The sequence below is a fragment of the Tamandua tetradactyla genome, chromosome 5 (assembly GCF_023851605.1).
Source record: "Tamandua tetradactyla isolate mTamTet1 chromosome 5, mTamTet1.pri, whole genome shotgun sequence".
In the NCBI taxonomy this organism is placed as follows: Eukaryota; Metazoa; Chordata; class Mammalia; order Pilosa; family Myrmecophagidae; genus Tamandua; species Tamandua tetradactyla.
The window spans coordinates 49,432,228-49,454,060 of NC_135331.1; the positions used below are offsets into that span (position 1 = coordinate 49,432,228).

Genomic DNA, 21,833 nt, shown 5'->3' on the forward strand with positions numbered 1-21,833 from the left:
GTTTCTGCATACTTGGACAAAGCTATAAATAAATTGTTTTTCTCATTGTTTAAGGCCACAACGCTCCATCGTTTGATATAAGTCAAGACATATATAAAAGTGGCATTAAAAGCAGTAAAGGCCATTCCTCAGGATGTCCTTGCAAACCAGTTGTCAGTAAGGATTCACCGAAATAAAAACTCCCATTTTTCAGTAAGGATTCATGGAAATAAAAACTCCCCATTTGCTGACCAATTCCTGCGAGAACAAAACCAAAAGTAAGAGAAATACTGATGATGCTTACAACGGCACAATGGAAAACCATGCTCAAATGAGATTAAAGAACGAAAGAATTTTATTGCTCACACCTCTAAAATTCTGAGGTTGTGTGGGCTGTAGATACTATTTGATCAGAGCAGTGTATGTGCTTCTTTGTCTTTCTCTCAGCCTTGGCTGTCAGTGTGGAGCTTTGCCTTCAGACTGAATTTCTTCACGGAGGCAGTGACTTCAGCAAAAATCAATACAAAACAGAACAGAACAAGCAACAAATAATCAGAGTCCCATCTAGAACTGAAGACAGCATTATCTATAGAGTCCCAGAAAATTCCTGAAATTCCCTCTGATTGGCTAATTCAGATTGTGTAGAAACCCATGAACCAACTCCCACAGTCAACTTTTTTTTTTTTTTTAATGGGAAGGCACTGGGAATCCAACCCGGGTGTGGGGCCTGGCAGGCAAGAATTCTGCCTGCTGAGCCACCGTGGCCCCCACTGTCAATGTTTTAATTGACAATTTTGGTCATGGTTTCCACATCAAGGCCACAGTAGAGTAGGTTTCCTCTCTTCATATGGTTTCTTTAATGAAAATGAGGGCTGTTGGGGGAAGAAAAGAACAATGGGTGTTTTAACATGTCCAAGAAGTCATCAATACATGCATAGTGTCAACATATACTTATTTTAAAATGCAACTGTTTCTACCTTCCTTAATCGGAAATCAATTAAATATAAAAGTAAAACAATGCACGTGAAGGTTACTTAGAAGCAAAGCTTACAGAAAATGGGTGTATCCGGCATTTTACTATTGAAAATTTTATTTATACTCACAGTGACATGATTATGAATCCTTATCATGAAGACCTTAAGGTAATATAAGATCCAGAAAAGCCTGAATCAAAGGTTTTGTTCTGTTTGTTTGTTGTGCAGTTTTTTAACACTTTATTGTGAAATCATTTTAGATTCACAAAAGTTGAGAACGAATGTACACTGAATTTCTGTATGCCTTTCACTCAAACAGAAACATCTTTCATAACTATAGTGAACTGTCAAAACCAGGAAATTGACACTGGCACAATCCACAGGAAATTGATATCGGCACAATCCCCAGCTTTACATGCATCGTATGTGTGTGGTTCTGTGTGATTTTATTACCTGTAAAGCTTCATATAACCCTACCTCTATCAAGCTGAAGAGGTATTCCATCAGTGCTAGGCTTGTTCAAGCTGCCAATTTAGTGCTGTATTCACCCTCTCTTTTCACCCCTCCCTATTATTTTAAGAATGTTTTATAAGTGGAATCACAAGTGTGCAACCTTGTAAAATTGGCTTTTTCATTTAGCATAATTCCCTTGAGATCCATTCAAATTGTTGCACATATCAATAATTTGTCCTTTTCATTGCTGAATAGTATTCCATGGTATGAATTTGTCTCACCATTCACTCAATGAAAGATATATGGATTGTTTCCAGTTTTTAGATATTATAAATAAAGCTGCTATGAACAATCATGTACAAGTTTTTGTGTGCAAATACATTTTCATTCCTCTGAGCTAAATACCCAAGGGTATAATTGCTTGGTCATATGGTAGCTGCTAAGTCATATGCTTAGGTTAATAATAAACAGTTAAACTGTTTTCGAGAGAAGCTGTAGCAGTTTACATTCTCATCAGCAATGTTTCAGAGATCTAGATGAAGAAAATGAGACTCAGAGTGTCACTGTAATTCTAGGGTAGAAGTGGGAATAGGCATCAACTTCCTAACTTCCATTGGTACCTTTTTTCAAAACCCTCCACATTCTCAAAATGTATGAAGAGAAGAAACATTTTACAGTTCATGCCAGTTGGTAGTTCAATAATTTGTAATGAAAGGAAAATTTCCCATATTTGAAGGCTATGTATCTTTGCAGGCATCTACATTAATACATAGAGTAAGTAAAAGAAAAATATATTAAACTGTATGAAAAATTTGCTTTGAGGGGAATAGTTATTTAATAAAGAGGAGTTGAAGAAATTGCTAAGTGTCCCAAATATGAGACCAAATATCTAAAGACCCTCTAGTTAGTTTCACCTGTTGCTATCCCTAAATAAAAGCCCAAATTATCAGAAATACGGATCAAGAGAAGAATAACTATTATCAAAGGCACTTTCTACTACCGAGAGCATTCTGGGTAATACATCTCTATCAAGTGTGGTTATGAATTTGTTTCCTTTTTAGTCTCCCTCTTACTTCAATATATTTTATTTATTTTTCTTTTAAAACCTTGTTTTAAAATCTCAATCTCTCTATGAAACATTATCAAAGACTTCAGAGATAAATACACAATTTGTAAGAAGCACACGCATTCTTCTCCCACATTCTTTAATTATTAATGCTCAGAGAAAGGATTAGCAACGTGCAAGAAGAATTCACTTTGGTGGAATGTAGAACTTTAAAATCAAGTCAGCCAGACACTGGAGAATAAGAGTTGATAAAGGAAACCAAGCTGTAAAGGTCACATCAGATTGTGAGATGAAGTAATGATGGGTTATTGACTCTGTGTAAATCTGCAGAGGAAAAATCCTGGCTGTCCAGGTTATGAGGCAATGATGTCTGCGTTCATCGCTCAAAAGAAACACAAATGTTTTCACCATCGCTCAAAAGAAACACAAATATTTACACCATCACAAATACGAAACTCATGTGTATTTATTCAGATGATCCTCTTCTGTGTATTTCTACTTTGCCTGCAGATATTCTTTGGGAAGAAAGTATATAACTGCTATCTCTATGTAATTTATTTCTCCTCCTTCCTCCCACCTTCTTTAAAATAAGAGTTTAGCTTTTCCAGCAGTTTGTGGAATGTGCATTGTTCTTGCCGAGAGAAACCTAGGTAACATAGAAGGAGGAATTTCTTGCTTTTGGCTGATAGAGGAGACACTCGGCTATTACACTTCTGTCGCTGGGGAGCATCCTCTCATTGCAGCTCATCCACTCCTTTGGTGTTTTGATTCTGATTTTGATTGGGAAGGGGTTACTGTGTGGACAGAGAGGCAGGGTTGTTAGGTTTCTCAGATCTATAGGGTTTTGACCGTCTTGTCCTTCATCTTGACCGTGGATGTTTAAATTCTGAAACTGAGACTAGAAAAGATCGTAAGGTTTCAAATTTGCATATCATCTCTCTTATCTATTCTTTAGTTAATGTTATACTTTGGGCAAAGTCATCTTTTTTTATTGGGGAATTTCAGTGGCAAGAACAAAATGATAGAGACTTTGGTTTTTGTGTCACTGATTTTTTTGTCTTTTGGAAAACCACTGTGTTTTTGTAAATGTGGGTGCTGAACATGATATGGAAACAAGAAAAAACATATCCCTGTCATTTTTCTTCTAGCTTTCAACATCATGTTCTACTCCCATGTTAGCTAAACTGAGAGTAAAAATATCTGGGGAAGGGCAGGAAAGAGATTATGCAAGTAATAAGGACATTTTTGCTAAAATGAGTTCGTATTTTAAAATGTATTTATTGAAACTAAAAGTAAATAAGCGTAATATAAAAAGTGCTTTAGCAATAGAATCTGCTGGCATGCCTACTCTTCCAAGGTCTAAAATATATTTGAAAATAACCACAATTGCACAGATTTATTGCAATAGTGATATGTCTGGGAGCAAAACATGATTAGATTGCAAAGGTAACAAATTCTGTATGACAAGGGTCAAGAAATTCCCCGAAATCTGTCTATCTATCTATAAACACTTAACTGGAAACGGAATTACACACCAGGTGAAATCAACATTAATAGGCAGGTATATATATGACTCAGCTGATGCTTAAAGCACTTATAAAAACACTGACAAGCTATTGTCTATACCTCATTTCCTTTTATTTCTAAATAAATAGAATCAATTTCTTAAAATATGAAAGGATTTTACCTGGAAAAAAGAAGATAATTTAATTGTACTAAATCTAGAGTGGATAGTGGGAAAGAAGGTTCATCTAACCCATCCTTCTCAATCATTAATGTGTATAAATCACTGGAGATCTTGCTAAAACGAAGATTTTGATCTAGTAATCTGGGGTGGGCTAAGATTCTGCATTTCTAACAGGCTCCAAGCTGATGCCAAAGCAGCTGGTCCCTGAATCAACTTTGGGGTGGCATGATCTAAAATTAAAGATTTGTTATAAAACCCACACAGGTAAAGAAAAATCACAGTACATTTAGGTTGACTTTTAAAAAAAACTTTAAAACTGTTTTATAATAATTAAGATGGTGTGGTTTAGAAATTCTTCTGTTATACAAATATCAAAAAGAATCTAGATAGTTTTTAATTTGAATCAGTTGCGTATCAACTGCTCTCTTGTAACATCTGGTGTTTTGTCTCTTCACGAACATGGACAATGGAGGGCAAGCAGCCTTTAAGTATGTCCTGTCAAGATTCTGGGTACTCTGAACCTAATTTATATATGAAGCAATTACTATATAATTTTGACTGAAGTATCTATAGAATGTTTATATGTCCTCCAGGTTATAAGATATGATTTACAGCAGTGGTTCTCAACAGGGAGCAATTTTGCTCCCCAAGGGCCATTTAACATTGTCTGGAGATATTTTTGGCTCTCACAACTGGAGGGGGGCTACTGGCACCTAGTAGGGAGAGACCAGGGGAGCCACCAAACATCTTACAATGCATAGGACAGCCTTCTCACAGCAAAGAAACCCTGAGGTACAGCATAAGAGGTATGTATGAGATGTGATGTCTCCTTTTTAGGGAGTACAGACTCTCTGAGAATGTAAGATTAAAGAATAGTGAGCAAGTCTTGGACAGTATTGTCTATAGGGAAGTAAGGTCAGGCCAGTAGAAGACATTTATTTTGTTGGGGCATCCATTTGTGGAAGAGGCTGTTCTGGAAGGAAGACAGATATGATTTAAGTTAATACAGAATGATGGGACAAAAGAAGTATGCTTGTATAAGTTTCCTAGGGCTGCCACAACAAGTTACCACAAACTTGGTAGCTTAAAATTTCTTTTCTTATAGTTCCAGAGACCAGAAGTTGGAAGTCAAGGTATTGGCAGAATCTTCTCCAAGCCTCTCCTCTAGCTTCTGGTGGCTGCCTGCAGTCCTTGGCTTGTTGTTGCATTACCCCATTCTCTACTTCCATGTTCGCATGAAATCCCCCTCTGTGTATTTGTGTCTTCTTCTCTGTCTTTTAGAAAGACACTTATCATTGAATTTGGGGAGACCCTTACCTTAATTACATTTGCAAAAATGCTTATGCCCAATAAATTCACATTCTGAGAGTCAGTGTGGACATATCTTTTGGGAACCAAAGTTCAGCCCACAGTGATAGCTTTCTTCTTTCTAAGAAGGTAGGGATGCTTTTCATCTTTAAAATTGAAATAGTTTACTTGATAGGTTTTGAGAATTAATTTTGCAATTTTTTACTTGAAGGCAATTGAAGCCGCAATTTAATAGACATGCACTATGATTACAAATGCATTATGAACACATCTTTTATTTAACAATATTGTAACCCCCCAATGATCTTTTCCTAATAGAAACACTAAATAAAAACATTTATTAGAAGTGCAAAACTGAAGTTATTAAATAAGACATCCAGTTTATTAATTTTTAATTTTATTTCTAATGCCTCGATGGAGGTGTAAAGCTCCCAGGGGGTAAGGGACTCATCATGGGGAATGGTTATTGTCTTGATGTTCTATTTTCTTATGTAATAATTTGATTGCTATTCCAGAGGTACCATATTGTTTATAATATTAGTAAATTTTACATTGTAGGAATATATAACATATTATATATGAAAAAATATATAAATCCATTTTAAATAATGGAGTCATATTGTGATATTGTCTTTATTCCCTAATATATTTCCAAAACATGCTATGAAAAAAATATTAACATGATCTATAGTAATCATTTTAGCAAACTGAATGCTTTTATTTCATATATACCATTTCGCTTATGAAGCCCCCACTTTCATCATCTCTGCTGTGAACCAAATGATGTTTTCTCTTGCCTGGGCTACTGCAGCAGCTTCCTAAATGACCTTGTTTCTACCCATGCTCTCTTTGCCTATTCTCTACGGAGCAGATGGTAAGTGGGATCGTGTTACTCCTTTATTCCGGGCTGTCCTTCACTGGTTTTCCCACTCCATTTAGAGTAAAACCCAAAGTCGTCAGAATGGACTCCCAGGTTCTCTACTACCTTTTCCTACCTCATTTTGCCTCTGTGACTTTCTCTCCTACTATGTTCCCCATTTCTCACTCTGCCCCAGCCCCACTTGTTTCCTTTGTCTTTCTTCTGTCTGAAAACCTCAATCACCAGTATCTACACAGCTCATTCTCTGCCTTCTGTTAAGTCTTTGTTCAAAAATCATCTTCTCAATGATACTTTTCTTCACCACTGTGCTGGTTTGAAAGGAAATATGTCCCCTAGAAAAGCCATGTTTTAATCAAAATCCCATTTCATAAGGTAGAATAAACCCTATTCAATACTGTATGCATGAAACTGTAATCAGATCATCTCCGTGGATGATGTGATTTAGTCAAGAGTGGTTGTCAAACTGGATTAGGTGACGACATGTCTCCATCCATTTGGGTGGGTCTTGATTGGTTTACTGGAGTCCTATAAAAGAGGAAACATTTGCGAGAATAGGAGATTCAGAGAGAGCAGAGAATGCCGCAGCACCACAAAGCAGAGAGTCCATGAGCCAGCGACCTTTGGAGATGAAGAAGGAAAATGCCTCCCGGGGAGCTTCATGAAACTGGAAGCCAGGACGGAAGAAGCTAGCAGATGATGCTGTGTTCACCATGTGCCCTTCCAGCTGAGAGAGAAACACTGACTATTTTCTCCACGTGCCCTTCCACTTGAGAGAGAAACCCTGAACTTCATCGGCCTCCCTGAACCAAAGTATCCTTCCCTGGATGCCTTTGATTGGACGTTTCTATAGACTTGCTTTAATCGGGACATTTTCTTGGCCTTAGAACTGTAAACTAGCATCTGATTAAATTCCCCCTTTTAAAAGCCATTCCATTTCTGGTGTATTGCATTCTGGCAGCTAGCAAACTAGAACAACCACCCTATTCAAAATTCTTCTCCCCTACAGGCCCACACTCCTCCTCTTCTTTTTTTTTTAGTACTAGAACACTTATCATGTTCTAATATAAGATTGATTGACTAGTAGCTGAAATCTAGAAAATAAAGGTTCTGAAAAGAAAACAATTTTCGTTGTTTTCTTAAAATTTTTTCCCTTTTCATATTTTGCCCAATTTTCATAATCTGGCAAAAAACTCTACTTATTTTAATCAGCGGCTTGCAGCTATAGCAACTAACAATTAAAAATTCAAGCAACAAATCTTCCATTATTGCCTAAATTAATTATACTTTTGCATTTACTACTTAAAACATATTATGATGCACAAACCATATATTTATTTTTACATTCCAAAAATAATCAAGTAATAATTACGATATGCTTGCAGAAGAAAATCTGTATCTCCAGCTCTGTGATCTCTAACGAGCTCCAGAACCATATGTTACGCTATCTAACAGATGGACATCATCACTTTGAAAGCTCATGGGCACCTCAAGCTCCACACATTTCCAAATCAGTCTATCTATATTCTCCTACTTTTACCATCTTCTGCTACTTTCTCCTACTGAGCCGCTCTCTAATCTGCTCAGTCACCCAGGTCAGAAGTCTCTCCACCACTACCTCCTTTCACTTTTCACATCCAATCACGAGTTCCTATAGACTTCATCCTTTGAATCAGCCCTCTATTTTTCTATCTGGGGGACCCATCTTTATTCTAGGCTCTCACTGTTGACCATCTCTAGATTCCTTGCCTTTAGACAATGTTGTTTCCCAATCAGTTGGGAATGTTGTTTTAAAATAAACATCTGATTCATCATCCTAAAAATTACAATGACTTTTTGCTTCTCCATGAAGTCCAAACTTCTTACAAAGCCATTTATTCTTTTGTTTTCAGGCTCTCTATACATGCTTTCTTTTCCTAACCCCTCCATTTTCTCTTGCTATAGCAGACTTTTTTCAGTTACTTGAATGAGACATGGTTTCTCCTGACTATAGACCTTTGCCTGGAATACAATCCAGTAATCCCCCAACATGCGTTCTTTACACTCCTACTTATCCTGCATGTTTCAGCTGAGATGAAATCTTATTTCCCTAGAGTTGGTTAAGCCCCTGCTATGTGTCTCCATAGCCACCTATAGCACTTAACACACTTTGATAATACCATGTGTTGAATATTAGCTTTCTGAAAGAGCAAGAACTCCATGAATCTGCCTCTAGTGCTTAACGTATTGTTCAATACATAGTAGGAACTCAGTACATATTTGATTGACCAAAAACAATGGGAGAATGGCAATACAAATGCATTAAAAACATACTTTCAAGAAACATTTAATGACATAAGAAAATAGTCAAATTAAATGACAAGTAAAAATACATGCCATAACATAGTCTGTTGACAAAAACTATATGGTTTTAATCTTTATGTATTTCCTTTCAAAATTGTATAAAATATATTATTTTCCATTTCATTCTTTTAGCTATCTTTGATGGAAGGGTTTGTCAATTTTATTACTTTTTATGATCATAGAACATTTTTCAAACCAAGTCCAGAAATCCTAAGCCAATATAGCCTCTCCTAGGTTTGGAGGACAACCATGAGTGCCAATGCAATAACTCCACTTCATTTGACCTGTGGGTTTTTAAAGAATTGTTTCTCTCCCAAGTAGTTACTTCTGGAGACATTGTTAACTTTCTTACCAATCAGTATTTCAAAGGATTTAGTATGGTTTCTTTAATCACTGGATTTAAAGACTGTAAAATTCTTTGTACTTTTGTAGAAAGATTGTGATACCAATACAAAGCCACAGATCACCAGTAAATGTAAATTACTTTACAGGGAAATAATGTATGACACCCCCTTTTTTTTTTTTTTTTGCTATCCCACAATTCAGTAATTCTGTCTCGCTTATTAAAATTTGACTCTGTTTGACTGTTTTCCTCCTGATTACATATTAAAATTATTCCAAAAGGAAAAATACAAAAATTTTTCATTAAGATTAATTTTAATTAGTTTATTTGAGAAATGTTAATAAAATACCTTTGTATGGCAACTGCTAAGCTCTAAGAATATACAATGAGTAAGATATGGTCCCTATCTTTGAGGTTGTCACAGCCTATTGAGGGAGAAACCTTATCAAAGATATGTGATAATACACTAAAATAGATCCTGTTATATAGGGAGAACAAAATGCCTGAGGTCAGAAAGAGATGGAAAGCTGTACCTTTTTGAACATTCTCTGGTTTGAGCCATCACCTCCTCTTACTGGATGTTCTAGTTTGCTAGCTGCCAGAATGCAACACACCAGAGACAGATTGGCTTTTAATAAAAGGGGATTTATTTTGTTAGTTCTTCAGAGGAAAGGCAGCTAACTTTCCACTGAGGTTCTTTCTTACGTGGAAAGGCACAGGATGGTCTCTGCTGGCTTTCTCTCCAGGCCCCTGGGTTCCAACAACTTTCCCCAGGGTGACTTCTTTCTGCATCTCCAAAGGCCTGGGCTGAGCTGTGAATGCTGAGATGAGGAATGCTGAGCTGCTTGGACTGTGCTATGTTGTGGTCTCTCATTTAAGTGCCAGTTAATTAAGTCAAACATCATTCATTGCAGCAGGCACCCCTCCTAGCCAACTGCAGATGTAGTCAGCAACAGATGAGGTTCATGTACCATTAGCTCATGTCCACAGCAACAGAACTAGGTGCCTTTACTTGGCCAAGTTGACAAGTGAATCTAACTACGACACTGAATTAGCACAATGGCCTCCAACTATTCACCCTGCTTCTATGCCTGCCTCCCTGCAGTCTTTTCTCAACTCAGCAGCCAGCAAGACACCTCCAAAGTAGGCAGGTCTTGTCACTCCTTTGCTGAAAATCCTCCAATGGCTCCCATTTCACTAAGTGAAAACTTGAGTCCTTCAAAGTCCTTTGTGATTGCCACCCCCTCCCAAATCCTTTTTTCATCCTCTCTTCTTCCGACTTTTCCTCTTCCATCAATCACATTAACCACCTGCCAGACTGCTTCCACTCTGGGAACTTTACATTTGCCATTCCTTCTGCCGGGAAACTCTACCCCCAGCATGGTTCTCTCCTTACTTCCTTTAAGTCTTGATCACATTTACCTTCTCCATGGGATCTACATTGATCATTTGTTTAAAATTACAACTTGTACACCAAAAAAACTCTGATTCTTTTATTCTGTCCTTTTTCTTCTTTCCATTTTACTTAGCATCACCCAACATTCGTATTGTGTATCTCCCTCCTTCCCTGAGGTCAGAAGATTGTTTTATTCATGACAAATTCTCACAACTGGGCCTTGCATATATCAAATGTTCAATAAATATTTGTTGAAGAAATGAATAAATTCTATCATTTGTTTTTTAAATTGTAAAAACAAAATAAGGAAAAAATCAATTTTTACTAATTCAAAAGCTGTGATAATTCCTCCTGGATTCATTTGAAATTCATGTTCACATTTTCTGTTAAAAATTTATGCTTCCTTTTTAACTAAAATTTTTAAAATTTGGAATGGAAGATAAAAAATAGCGTCTTTCAGAAAACTTTTTAAAGCAAATTTTACGGAATTTATATGCAGACAATAAATGAAAGTCTGATTTCTAGCTGAAAACCTCTGCCTAACATTTTGAGTTATTTGTTGGTGCTGAAAGCAACAAAATTGCATTTACTTTAAATTGATGCATTCTTCAAACTTGAGCTAATTTTAGACTGGCCTGCACCACTAATTGTTCTGCATTAAAGAGAAATTATAATCTTTAAATAAATCATATAAATACAGCTACAGACAGACATGTTGCAAGAATACATTCTTTGTCTTTATAAGCCTCTAACATTCTGAGTCTTTGGTTCCTGAAGAAGGCACTAATAAGGGTCTTTAGTGTCCATCCCTGATGGCTAAAGCATGTTTTGTTGGGAAGACACATTAATTATTTGAAACGACTGGAATACCATTATTTCTCTGAAACAATTCAATGACCTTAAAAAAGGGAAATGGAAACCACAGACTAGTAACAAAGCTCTGTGACACTAAACGCTTTCTGCAAAGCTTGCAAGATTTACTGAGTACTGCAAGAATTCTATACTTATAGAATTTTTGTCTCTTCTCCAATTAAATCAATGTGCTACCTCCACTGAGAAATGGAGGGGTTGGTGATCTTGGATTAACTCTCTGTTTTCTATGATATGAGCTCTTGGCTTGAACTGTTCACACTTAAAATGACATGCAATTGTGAAGCAATTGGACAGTAATATAGTTTAGTGTCTGGCCACAGACTTATGAACCTAAACTTAGTACCATGAAATCAGTATTCATTTTCAAGGTGACCTAGCTCTTTCTCAGTGACACTTAAAGAGGAGTACTTTGCAAAGCAAAGGTGATATAATGATAATAAAGATGTATTTGGAATTTCAAAAGACCCAGGGCTCCTCCCACTCTTCCCTGGAGAAATTACTTAACTACTTCTGTGCTATGCAGAGAAGCCTTCCAAACTGCCTGCTGCTTAATTAGCTTTATTAAAAATGCGCATCAAATTTGTTTTGAGGTTTATGTGAAAAATGATGCAAACACAAGATTACTGAATGAAAACAAGTAAACAGATGCTCCTTTATCAAATATGTTTAGAATTAACCAAAAGAACATTTTAGCACTTTGGGTTTTCTTTTCAAATTGCCAAGCAAGTGGGAGGTTTGAATTGATGTCTTTTATGAGCCCTTGGTTTGAAACGAGGAGAGGGTGAGCTTCCCTCCACCCACGATTATTTTAGGTTCACTTTAATTTTCAGTTCTCAAAGGTATTTCAAAGTGAGATGCTGCTCTTTCCCTTCTTCTTTCAAAGTTTCATCAATTAGCGTTTGACATGTGTATGAAATGATAAGTGGTAGCTAGCATAACAAGGAAGTAGGAAAGCAATTTGCTTTTTGCAGCCATATATTTGAAAATTTAATCAGTGCTTAGAAATCCTTTCCAATCTCTTCCCCCCCCATAACAAATGGATTTGTGTTCACAAATTATGAAATGTGAAGAGTCATTGCAGTAGCAACTGAAAATGGCAACTATGGAAGGGTTTGGCTGAGTTCATTCTATTTAGCATTTGGCCACCTGTTTCCAACATTTCTAATTAAATGAACTCAGTCTAAGTTGGAGATGAGCTAGTGTATATGAAATCTATAAGGTGCTATAAATTGGAGAACCCTATATAATGGAAAGAGCCCAGCACCTTGATGGACCAGAGATCAAGTCCTGATTTTGTCACTTCCTATGTGGTTTGTGATAAGTAACTTGTCTTTGTTGAATCTCAGTTTCCTCATTGTAGCACAGAGACAATACTACTATGTTTGAAATTACTGTAAGGACAATAGAGCATCTTTGTATGATGCTGCATCATAGAAGACCTTCACCTTGATCTTTCTCTCCTGTTCTACATCTACGTTCATCTCCAAAGGATTAACATCGACCTTTTGATGGAGGGACCAAGGACAGATGATAGTTACTCCTTAGTACAATTATCAGATGGAGGGTACAAAATGTAGTGTCTCATAAATATGGAGAAATATCATGGTTTTCAGGTGGTTATATCTTTGAAAACTCTGGGATGCAGTATTTCTTTTGTCTCTATGGGGATTATTCTTGCATAAATCTCAGCTCACTTGAGGGAAGATTTCAAGGAGCAACTGGAATATTTCTGGGTTGAAGGTATTCAAGGTTCCTACTAAATTTTAAAATAATTTCTCTCCGTAAGAGTGTGGATGAATATGAAAATGATTAAGTGATATATGAAGGGCAAATACTGTCATATATATATTATATACATACTAATTCATTTGTATGTTAGCCTTTCCTAGCTTTATAAAGAATGAATCTTCTAAACCTAGAATAAGCAACAGGATATAAGCATCCAACCCAACTTCATGAACCTCACCCTTCTCACATCCCTCCTGTGTGCTCAAACATCTTTCATATAACCCTAAGGCTTAAACAAAGCAAACAGAAACCAAATTAAGGTTGGGTCAAGGTGGCTCAGCAGGCAGAGTTCTCACTTGCCATGCTGGAGACCCGGGTTCAATTCCTGGTGCCTGCCCATGCAAAAAAAAAATGTCAAACTAATCCCCAAAGTAAACAACCAAAAAACGTCTACCAAAACTATGAATAACTACAACAAAAAGTCAAACCCAAACCAAGGCTAATAGATATTTAAGAGTAATTGAGGTCATTAATATTACCATCTCTCAATAGCATAAAAAGACTCTCTAGTTCATAAGTAATTAGGCAATGGTTAGGGGAGGACCAGGAAGAATAAAGATTCTATCAAGATTTTCATTTCTATCTCACTTCTACTATGACTTTAATTTATTCTGGAGGTTCCAATGTTCCTTAAAAGACAATTTTGTTTATTGAGAGCCATTATTTTTTCTTCTTAAGTATCTGCTATACGTCAACTGCCATTTTTAGAAGTACTTTTAAGCTACTCTTATAACAAGCTATAAAAAAGGGCTCATATCTTCATTTGACCAATAAAGAGGCTTAGTTTCAGAGAGTGGAAGTTACAAGCCCAAGGATTAAATCTGATAAATGAGAGAACCAGATTTTGAATGCTAATTTCAAAACCAGTGTTCATTTCATTTTGCCAGGGATGTCTCCCAATAATTTCTCCTAAAAAGTACCTTGCCTGTTTTATAGGACTCTTGTAAACATCAAATAAAATAATGTGTTTAAAGGCATTTTATAAGACTTAAAATTCTGTGCACATAATTATATAGGTGATACCTCCATTTGGGAAGGATTTCATGAGAAACTACGCCAAGTGTAAATGAGATGTATATTATGGGAAAAAACCTGACTTTGAGGATCAGATAGGGGATTAAAATCAGGTCTTTCTAGGATGTCGTTTTGCATTTTATACCACAATGGAAAGGCAGTCACGGTCTTTACCCTTGCTATTCTCATGTGCAGCATGCTTTTTTACAGCTGTCTCCCCTTTATGATTCTGGTCTCAGCTCTGTATTCTCAGAGATCCTTTCCCTGGCTACCCTATTTAATATCCCATCCCCACTCAGCTACTCTGCATCATTCTTCCCAATTCTATCATTTTCATAACATTTATTATTATTTAAATTACTGATTTTTAAAGTTGCTCTTCACCTGATATGGTCCTCCAAGGAGCTTGTCTTTCTTGCTTATACTTGTGCCTTTTAGTAGATAGTTGGTGTTTGATAAATACTTGTCAGAAAAACATCAGACTATTAGTTAGGAGTCTCATTTCTACTTTGAGATTGGCCACTAACCAACCTCATAAGGTTTTATGTTTTGTATGCTAGAGCTGCCAGAAAGCAATCTATCAGAAATGGATTGGCTTTTATAAAGGGAACTTAGTAAACTATGAGTTACAATTCTAAGGCCATAACGACGTCCAAATTAAGGCACCAACAACAGCACACCTTCTTGGAGGAAAGACAGCCGGCCTCTGGAACACCTCTGTCAGCTGGGAAGGCACCTGGTGATGTCTGCTGTCCTTCTCTCTTGGCTTCTTGTTTCAAGGGGTTCTCTCAGTTCTTGTTTCCAGTGGCTTCTCTCTAAGTATTTGTGGGTCCTCACATAGTTTCTCCAGGGCAGACTCTGGATTTCATCTCTTAGCTTAGCATCTCCAAATGTCTGTGTCTGGTTTCATCTCTCTGCCCTCTGTGTCAGGTCTCTGCTCTCTGTGCTGGCTGTTTTAAGGACTCCAGTAAACTGATTAAGACCTACCTTGAATGGGTGGGGCCACATCTCCATGGAAATAATCCAATCAAAAGATCTTACCCACAGTGATAGGTTTGCCCCCACAAGATTGGATTAGGATTTAAAGAACATGGTTTTTCTGGGGGATAGAACAGTTTCAATTCAGCATAATGTATGACATAGGAGTTACTTAATTTTTCAGAGTTCTCTTCCTTCAAAATAACAGCAAAATTAGAGTCCACAGAGAGTTTTAACATATATCATTGTCTTAAAATAAGGAAATAAGTGAGTTGAACTCAAACTACATAAGTCTCATTAAACTCTAAAGTTCAATGTATCTAAGTCTTTGACGTATAGTTTACACATGATTGGTCTATATGTATTCACATACAAATATGTACACACAAATACAATAGTATTTGGAATCCTTAAAAGTTATTTCTTTTCTTCTACGTGATATAATATTTATGATCTACATATTCTGACTGTGATCATTTAACTGTTTATACCTGACAAGGCAAGTGTGTGAAGTTGATACCATATGGTATTTTTTAAAAGTATTTTTCCCTAGAATTTTAGCCATGACCTTGATTGGATTTCTAATTGATGCTCAGCAGTTCAGTGTCAGAAGAAATCTGACCCTTGGCTGACTCTGTCATTTCATTTCACATTTATTATGACTTGGAGTCTATGCAAATAGTGATCCCCTACTTTTTGCTATTTCTTTCAATCAAAGTCAGTATTTGCATATCACCTTTTTTAAAAAACAGCTACTTGGGCTTCTGTAAGAATAACATTGTGTTTAGAACTAATTAAATAAAGTGAAAAATGTAGGATTTTTTGATGGTGACCCTATTGAAATTATTGCTAAAAATGTGTTTTATTATTTAACAAACGGCTCATGCCCCAAAAGGATAGAAGAACTAGAAAGGAGGCTTAATGAATCTAATCTAATTAAATATTTATTTTTCAAGTTCCCATTGCTAAATTATCTTAGGATTTTGAATGTTATCAAATAGCCTTTGGAGTGAATTCCTTTTAACTTTTTTCTCCTTTGGTGCTGCAATTATTTGTCTAAAGGAAGTACCTGGAGGGGATAATTAAACAGAGCAAATTGTATAAAACTTTTCAGTAGTTTCCAATTTTAAAATTGTCTTTAAAGTTTCAACATCTCCAAAGTTTTTTTTTACTTTAAGTACACAGAATTAGGGCAATAATCATTCTAGTCTCATGATACATTTGTATCATTAGTCTGTGTATGACTGCTATGCATTGTTTTTTTTTTTTTATATATAATAGACACTCAGGAATCCATCACCGAACATAATAACTAGAATATTGATAATAACTTACACCCACCTAGAAAATCCACCTAGAAAATGATCTCAGACTTACTTGTATCATAACTTTACCTATGTCTCTTAGCCACCTAATCTTTCCTGATCTCATTTTCATCCTTGCCATAACCATTAATCTCATCGATTACCCTTAGTTCACAAGCTCTGTTTTATTAAAATGAAAACTATGTTAAGGTTCTTTGGTTGCAAGCAACAGAAGCTGATTCTAGTTACTGTATCAGAAAAAATGTATATTGCTCTGATTATGTGAGTGCTTAAGGAATGGAAGGAGGGGTTAAGAACCAAGTTCCAAAAGGACAGAAACTAGAATCACTACAGCAGAAAAATATAGTCTTTTTTTTGCGGGGGGCGGGGCATGAATCAACTCCCATGTGTGGGTGGTTGTCCATCTTGATGGACAGTTCCACCAGACTATATTTAATGAAAGAATAGATCTCCCAAAGCAAATCATGTTGGGATTTCATACAGGAGGGGAATAAGTGTTGAGTGTCAAAGGCAGGAGGAGAAGTCCATCAGAAACATTTTATTCACTTTAATGTCCAGAGTTAGCCACCTTAATAAAAAACTTATAATCCCCAGTTTTGAACTTAATATTCCAGCCTTTGACTCATATCTCAGATCCCCTTACTCTCCTATTAATGAAGTTAGAAGTATTTGTTTGTGATCTGCAAACATGGCAAGTTTACAGGGTTTAACTACATATAGCTACAAAACGAGCATGACTGAGTCACCGTATGTTCATACTTCTTTCTTCCTGATTAATATAAGAAGATCCCACTTTTAATTTTGGGGGGATTCATTGAATTTATAACTTGTATAGTTGTTCTACTTTGCTGCCCAACAAATGACTTCAAATATTAATTTTCTAAGGGATAACAGATTTGTTTGAGTAGCCCTGAAATGTACTATGACTCCAGGGAAACTGTTTAACTTCTTTAGGACTTGGTTTCTTCATCTGTTCAATGGGGGATAACAATGTTTCTCATCTCACCTGGTCCTGAGGATTGAATGAGATAATGCATTTAAAATTCTGAGCACAGAGGTTGGCACAAAGAAGCATGAAATCAATATAATTTACAACTTTTCTGTAATGACACTTAGAACCGTCGCAATCTGAAAATTCTCGAATTAGAAATTACAATAGGCTTTGCTAATCTAGGATTAAAAATTGCACATGTTTTGAAATCAGACACTTCTTTTACTCAGGATGGGTCCATTTGGTTGAAAGTATAAACTATACACACTGCTTAGGGGAATTCTTTTATCAGACTAAGAATTTGTTTTGTAAAAGGAGAATAGTTTTATTTACAGATCAGTGCCCTGGCAATATTAGGGTAATATGTGCACTTCGTGAATGGACTTGTGTGAATGCATCTGAGTGGTTTTTCTAATTGTGGATGTATAATGGATTAGCTCTGAAAATTATCAGTTGTGTTTGGGAGTATGTGTGTATTCTGTTCAAATGATACCCTTAAGAAATTAAGGCCAGAGACTACATAGTTTTATTTTCCCCTCCCATAGGGAATATTCTTTTTCTTTGCTTTGCTTATCTAAATTTGTCAAACCTTTAAAATTCCTTACGTATAACATAAGGATAATATGGTCAAATGTTGAGTAGTTATGAGTTTGCAATAAGGTAATAAATGTAAAATGAGTTTTGTTTACCATTAATCACTAGATATCTAAGATATTGTTACTATGGTAATTATATTTATGTTGTTCAGTTCAAAGGCAATACAGAGTAATAAAAAGCATGTATGCTAGACCTATACTCCTTGAGTTCGAATCCCAACTTCATCACCTTGAACAAGTGACTTGAACTTTATTTTCTTCATCTGTAAATTGAGAATAATGATAGAACTTTTTTGGTAAGATTATTTGTAGAATTAAATGAATTCATATATGAAAAGCACTTAGAACAATGACTGGCACCAAATAAATGACATGAAGTTATTTCCATTATTATTGGTGTTATCTTCCTTGCTAGTGCTGATATATTGAGTTCTGTTTTTTTACATTTACTTCAATATTTATAATAGAACTTGCATCACACTGTCACACTTTGTTTATAATTTGTACTGAAATTATCTTGTTGAGTGAATTATTCATATCTTTATGTCATATTTTCACATCTGGACTGTCTGGTCCTTTGTGGGTAAGCCATGTTGTGTATATTTTGTTATTTTGCAAAGGAAGCTAATATTTCTCTGTCAATTAATTAAAATTAACTTTTTCCCCATACTTTCTCACATATATATATATGTTGATTTCCCTCAGTCATTTTGCAGGGCTTTTGTTTTGTCTATTTGTTGGCATGAGAGCGTTAAAAGTTGCTGGATTGCATTGAAGTACTTTCAGTATCAGTTCCCAGTTCAGTTTCAAAGCTGAAGGACTTGAGACTATAAATAACAGTTTCAGTGAATAATGGTGAAGGATGTTGGGCCAACGTAAAGAGGTACTCAAAATTTGGTTCTTAAAACAATTTAGCTACTACATTCATGGATGAGATTATCAAAATATCTTCAAAAACTCCATACCTCAACTTTATACTCTGGGGAACACTAATTTCTGGCAAAGACACACTAAAAACAAAATGACATGGATATTAATTTTCAAATAATTATTTCAAAATAATTTCCTGAAAATCTGGCCTGAAGGTTTGCTATCATGAGGTATAGTTGTCAAGGTAGAAAAACATAAAATATTTTAATTTTTTTTGGCTTGTTTAAAAATGTAAATATTTAGACACATGCTAAATTGTCCTTCATTTATACTCTTTTATTGTATTACAACAGTTGAATTCTTTTACTATCAGGTAACTAACTAGGTTATCTAACTTAGCTATAATTTTTCAGGAACTGATTTAGAGAAAAATACCAAACTATATCTGCATTTTGGAGTTTCATATGTTTTATGTTTCATTTATAACACTGGTGTCATTTATCCAACAATTATTTATTTAGTACAAACTATATCCAGGCACTCTTTTAAGTACAATAGTGAACAAAAAAGTAGATGACTAGAAGGTCCCTTGTTTTGAGGGGCTTACTGTATATCCTGGAGGGACCATTTTTTCTGACAAAAATTAAGGCTTCTTTTCCTTACTACTTACATTTTAGAAACTCTGTTGAAGAATTAAATTCAGTGAGCATTTATTGAGAACCCATTTTTCCTCAGGTCACGCTAAGTGCCAGAGAATATATGAAGACACAACATTTATAGTGACTTCAGAGAGGCTACTAGACTAACGAGTAGGAGATACAGTTGGGTTTGAGCATGGGCAGTCAGATTCTTGAATACTGTAGGCCTTCCAAAAGATGTGGGGCCATTATGGACTTGGCTTGGTCAAGATTCATTGGGACATGCTTCTGGGGCTATAGCTGGAGGTATAGGAGATCTCTGGAATGTTTCAGAGAAGAAACTCTTGAGAAGAAGAAACTCTTTTTGCACTGGAATGTAACAAAGCTCACCATACTGAATAAGTGACTTGATGTATTTCTATCCCTCTTCCAATTTCCTAGACTTACAGGAAATTCAACTGACTGCTGAATGATATTTTCTTTTTCGGTAACAAATTGAATAGTTATTTTCACATCAGGAAGTCACTGCAGACGTTTTCACTCTTATGTCATTTTCCTGTGACAAAAACAAGGAGCACAAATTATCCTGACCACCTTTCATTTGATAGTGTCACTTTGTAAAGGCATATTTTGTCCTCAGCTCTGCTAGGACACAGACCACAGAGTATAGATATTCTCCCAAGCAACTACTTCTTACAGAAACTGGAGGGAGGCCAAAAGAAAAATCAATCGCAATTACTGTGAAGTGAAGTTTCACAATGTTCTCTTTATAATATTGCCTATGAATTCCCTGGGTAAGACAATGTCTTACTCACCTTTGAGTCCCTCAGTGTCCAGCACCATATATGGCAAATGTATGATGTCAATGCTTTCCAAATAAATTATAAATTTATATATAAATGTTGACATCTGCGCCAGGAAATCCAAACATCTGCCCTTACACTCATTAATACTATTTCCCCCTCAGACAGTTTGAAATATAGAAATCTCTGTAGTGTCTTATAATGTATGAAGTCTTCATAATTTCTCTTAGTGCCATACAGAGTAAAAACTGGAATAAATGATCTGTTCACAGGACTGATTTTAAGTTTCAGATTTCCAACCCCACATACCTCTGAAACGTACGAAGATGACTGGCTCTTCAGTAAATAGATTCATTGTCTCCTGGGAAGTTGCTAAGGAAGACAGACCATTTCCTTAACTTACCTTTTGGAACGCTCTGGAATATCTTTTGGGGACAATGCTTAGAATCCTGAGATGGAGGGTACTTATGGGGCACATTGTAGTGAGACCCCACTACAAACAGCCCTTATTTTCTGACAGATAATGGGGCTTTCCTGTGTCAGATGAAATCTAGGTTGTGGTTCTCGGGCAGTTTTCTTTATTATTCACAAGAACAGCTAGTAACTCTGAGGTTTTGCAAATACCTCCATTGAGAAAAAAATTCAACCAATAAAAATATCTTTGTTCAAGAAATGCTGATTTGTCAGAGCCAGCACATAAATCTGAATAATTCTGGTAAATGGAATTTCATGCCAGGAGTTCTCAAGTTTGAAGAAGTAGAATACAATGAAATACATGTTGGATTTAAGCCATATGGAAAGCAATTTAATCCTGTGATGTCTGAGAAAATTTTTCAGATATCTGCAGTGTTTTTGGCTCACATAGACAACTAGTTCATTGTTTTACTTAAATGAATGAAGAAAGTGCAGGAGGTTAGATTGAATCTGTAATAAAACTTTTAAAAAATCATTGCGTTTTAGTAAAAACAACTTTAAAAATCATTGTCTTTAACTGAATGTTGATTGTTATGCTCTGGAAATATGTAGCTGTTTAATCTTTTCCCTATTAGCTGAAATACATTCCTAAGTGATAGATTGTAGACTAAGCCTGGAGTTTAAAAGAAAAATCTTATTTCTATATGCTTCTGTGCTTCTCATCATCCATACCACAAACATATTAAGATTTGAAGATATGATAGCATAGGAAAAAAAGACACAAAGATAGATTGTGACTGAATAATGAGAGAAATAATGGAGTGAAATTTAGAACTGAAAACGACATATTAAACATACCAACTGTCTCACTAAGGTAGCACATTGTTTCAGAGATAATTGTTTCATTGGGTTTGTTGGTGGTTGAGAATGAGCTCATTTTCAGGAGAAAATTATAGATAGAGATACTTTTCAACTGGGTTGAGAGAATGTCTTTCAAGAAAAGGTTTGTGTTTGTTTTTGCAGAACTCCAGTAGTATCATCAGTCCTAAAATGTATTTTCTGTTAAACCCTCTGCTAGTTAAACTTCACAGACCAGAGAACGTTGTAAATGTGAACC

General features: G+C 35.7%; 1 long non-coding RNA gene across 4 annotated transcripts; it reads right to left on the reverse strand.

The window, feature by feature from the left end:
* Window positions 1-327: 327 nt before the first annotated feature.
* On the reverse strand, window positions 328-20,706 carry LOC143682416 (uncharacterized). Of its 4 annotated transcripts, none has more exons than XR_013175127.1 (4): window positions 20,612-20,706; window positions 19,947-20,055; window positions 18,186-18,254; window positions 328-484 (listed from the first exon to the last, which is right to left on the reverse strand). It is a non-coding gene; the product is annotated as an uncharacterized LOC143682416 (long non-coding RNA). The 4 variants fall into 4 exon arrangements; XR_013175126.1 differs by lacking the exon at window positions 328-484 and adding an exon at window positions 2,993-3,266; XR_013175124.1 differs by lacking the exon at window positions 328-484 and adding an exon at window positions 16,894-17,416.
* Between the last annotated feature and the right edge of the window lie 1,127 nt (window positions 20,707-21,833).